The following is a 4,287-nucleotide window of genomic DNA, read 5'->3' as shown; positions in this document are numbered from 1 at the left end:
GAGAGAGAGAGAGAGAGAGAGAGAGAGAGAGAGAGAGAGAGATCAAACACATAGCTATTGGTACATACCCTCAGCCCCGAGGGAGAACTACTCCCTCCTCATCATGGAGAGCACCGGGATGATGAATATGGCCACCGGAGAGGGATTGCCCCCTCCGGCAGGTTGCCGGAATGGGTCTAGGTTGGTTTTCGGTGGCTACGGAGGCTTCTGGCGGTGGAACTCCCGATCTATTGTGCTCCTCGAAGTTTTTAGGGTATATGGGTATATATGGGAGGAAGAAGTACGTCGGTGGACCTCCGGGCTGTCCACGAGGCAGGGGGCGTGCCCAGGGGGCGCGCCCCCCACCCTTGTGGGCAGCCTGGGACTCTCCTGGTCCATCTCCGATACTCTGTGGGCTTCTTTTGGTCCAAAAATAAGTTCCATGAAGTTTCAGGTCAATTGGACTCCGTTTGATTTTCCTTTTCTGCAATACTCTAAAACAAGGAAAAAAACAAAAACTGGCACTGGGCTCTGGGTTAATAGGTTAGTGCCAAAAATAATATAGAAGTGCGTAATAAAGCCCATAAACATCCAAAACAGATAATATAATAGCATGGAACAATCAAAAATTATAGATACGTTGGAGACGTATCACATATTATCTACTATGATTCAATTTTCCTTATTGATTGCATGCATGCATTCTAATTTGAATACTAAATTGTTTTATCTTTCTTCTGGATTAGTTAGATAAAAGCTATGGCCAATATCGGCAGAGAAGGAGAAGAGACTGTGTTCGACATCATACGCTCCCCGAGCCCAAATGGGAATGAAGAAGATGACGGCTTGCAATATCTGAACCCTACCGATGAGGGTATGATATTTGATGAAGACGAACAAATAGATGAAGTCCAGAACAATGATGACGAAGGAAATGTTGTTCTTTAAATAACAAAGATCGGCGAGGTATATTTATGTAAGCAGGCATCTAGTGATCATCACATGTTTTAATTGATTTGTATATATATTAATGAATCGATCTTTCTTCTTTTAGCCCTCCGGATCGAGAAAATCTTCTACAAGCAGCAGGACAGTTCGAGGTCCGTCCAAAAAGTTGAAGGATGGCGTAAAGTACAACATCGATGCTATCAAACCTAATGGCGAACCGCGCAAACCTAAGAAGAATGCGAACAAGATCATTCGTCAATGCGAAGTTATTGTCAGGGACCAAATCCCAATCTCCATTCAAGAATGGAAAAGGCCGGCAAAGGAAGATCCAGATGTTACTTTTGTCAACCAAGGAGCAAAATATCTGCTTTGGGAATCTCTCATGTCACATTTCACCCTACCAAATCATTTGACAGATGCAAATCTGTAGAAAGTCAAGAACTCTTCTCTTAAGAAGATGACGATAGCATTCAACAACCACAAGAAAAATATATGGGTCGCGTATGTTAATGCAGGAAAGAAGACTCCAGAATTCAAGGGAACATTGGAGAAGGTAAGAGATCACTGGGTCACTTTCGTTCAAGGAATCGGAAGTAGCTCAGGAACGGTCGAGAAAAAACAAGATTAATGTCACAAAAAAGAAGTGGCACCATAATCTAGGGCCAAGTGGCTACGAGATGGCCCTGCCTAAGTGGGATCTCACTGAGCAAGAGATGATGGCTGCAGGGGTCACTCCAGTTACATTGAGATGGCCCCCCAGGTGCAGGACTTGGTTCTATGCGCATGGGGGGGAGTTGGACTAAAAGACAGGCGAGGTTTTGGAGCGGGGAAGTCTTAAATGAGCCACCGACAGTTTACATGTTGCAATAGAAGATGCTCGAACGGGGGTATTCACGCCCGACAGAGAGAATGACGAGCTTACACGTGCCTTGAAGAATCCTAAACACCCGGGAAGAACATGAGGCAAAGGCGTTGTTCCGTGGTTTGAGGTGTTTGCGGACTGGAACGCCGACTATAGAAGTCGTGCGAGAAAGAAGCAGCAGGAGGAGCAGAAGAGGAAGCTGGAGGAGGAGGAGAGGAAGCGGGAAGCAAACCTCCTTCGCATTGTAGAATCAAAGTACGCGGAGTTGGAACTTGCTTTCAAGTGGCAGCAGCAGCAGATCGACTCACTTAGCCAGGAAAGGGGGTCTCAGCAGCGGCAGCAGCTAGTGGATTGAGCATTGGATAGCACCATCCCATTCATGCCGAGAAGTAGCATGGGTTCCGCCCCGGGCGATGATGCACTGCTGGATAGATACCCTGTGGATGATATCATAGCTACGACAACTTGTGAGCTACACATAAAAGTGAAGAACATATCCATGAAGGTGGCGGATGGCTATGCTTATACAAATCCTCCTGAAGCAACCTTCCATTGCAATCCGATTCCAGCTGGCTATGCTCGTGTCGGGGTTGATGAAGTGGTGGCAGTATATTTAGGGCTAGAGCTTGACATTCATGGAGGTGACGAGGAGCGCACACTGAGAGAGGCCATACATCATATCATTCTATGGAGAAAGGATTGCATCATCTTTGCAAGGCCACCGACACCGCATCAGCCGGCTCCTCCTCCAAGTCCGCCACCACGTCAGCAGACTCCCGCTCCTCCAAGTCCGTCACCGCGTCAGCACACTCCCGCTCCTCCAAGTCCGCCACCTCGTCAGCAGACTCCCGCTCCTCCAATGCCACCACCGCATCAGCAGACTCCTGCTCCTCCAAGTTCGCCACCGAATCAGGCCACTCCTCCGGGATCGACTGCGGGTGCCATTTCACGAGGGTGCGGGATCGACTGCCGATGACGATCCCCAAGCCGGAGTTCGGCGAAGCGGGACGTGTCGAGGTGGTACACAGATATCGTGCGACGCAGTGCACGGGCGGGCTGGACCGACCCGAGGGAAACCTATCCGCGATCCAGCGCCCAACAATGGCGGATGCGCGACACGTGGGGGGGATCCACCCACCCACCCCCGGCGGCGACGCGGGTATAAATCTTCCTCCCGCACCGATCCTTGACTTAGAGATTTCCTTCTCCCACTTCTGGGCGGCGGCGGAAAACCCTAGATCCAAAACTCCAGACTCCTTCGAGTGGTGGGAGGGGAAGGTTGGCGGTGACCTATGCTCCTTCGCGGCGGTGGTGGCGTCCTCCGCCATGGCGAACGATGCGGGGCGTGGTCATCATGGAGGGCGCGGCGGAGACGGCGCCGGCCGTGCTGACCGTGGAGGTGGGCGGCAGGCTGGCCGCAGCAACAGGAGGGGCGGCGACCGGAGCAAGTTCTCCTGGAGGCGCGAAGATGCAGACAGCCACGGCATCTCGACTTCCTCCAACGTCGAATCGGCGAGTGATTCGGCGCGTTGGGACGAAGCGGCTGCTGCAAATCGCAGAGAGATTCGCGATGGTGGGACTTGGGTTCAGAAATCCCAGACATCATCGGGATCAGGTGGCAACACTACGGGAAGACAACCCACTCCTCCAACGAATCTCCCACAGGGGAAACAGATCTCCGCTCAGGTGCCCCCTACCAAGAAACTTGCTATGTGCCCTATCTGCAAATCTCATGAGCATCCCCCTGCTCGCTGCCCTCAAGCTTACTGCGAGCGATGCACTAAGTTAGGACACCTTGCTTCTGTCTGTATGGAGTTTCTTCCTTGGGAGTGCATTGCGCCTATGTGTGTGTTTCAATCTAGGGGGCAAGGATTCTATTACATCCATGACTCTTGTTCTTCTAATCAGCAAAAAGCTAGGGCCAATAACATTGTGGTCACAATAGTGGAAGGGGAAACCTCAACCCGTCAGATGGAATTAGATCTTTCTGCTTATCTAGCCACTGACTGGCGATGCTCGGCTCATGCTATTGGACCAGGGGTGTTTGTGGTTAGATTCCCTAATCCTAGAGCTGTAGCACAGATTTGCTATGTGGGGAGAGTGACTCTTAAGACAAGTGGTGCTGTTATCCACGCCACGCTATGGTCATCTGCGGTTGGGGCGAAGGGGAAGATGGAAATGGCCTGGGTTAAGGTCAGTAATGTTCCTTTGGATAAACGAAGTGAGAGAAACCTGGCTTATGTCACATCTTTAGTGGGGGTCCCCTTAGAGATTGATGCTGCTACTCTGCACCGCCCGACTTCGGTTAGGGTGAGACTTGGATGCAGAAACATGGATGAAATTCCTGTGATTGCTGAGGCTGTTTTGGGAGAATACTTCTATAATTTCTTTTATGAAGTGGAACAGGTCCTGGTGAGAGATCCTAATAGGGAAAAAGAAGTGGTTCAATCCTCTGCTAAACCTGACGGTAATGTGGATGAACAAAATCATTCCCCACC

This window comes from Triticum dicoccoides, chromosome 7A (genome assembly GCF_002162155.2).
Source record: "Triticum dicoccoides isolate Atlit2015 ecotype Zavitan chromosome 7A, WEW_v2.0, whole genome shotgun sequence".
In the NCBI taxonomy this organism is placed as follows: domain Eukaryota; kingdom Viridiplantae; phylum Streptophyta; class Magnoliopsida; order Poales; family Poaceae; genus Triticum; species Triticum dicoccoides.
This window is presented reverse-complemented; position numbering follows the sequence as displayed.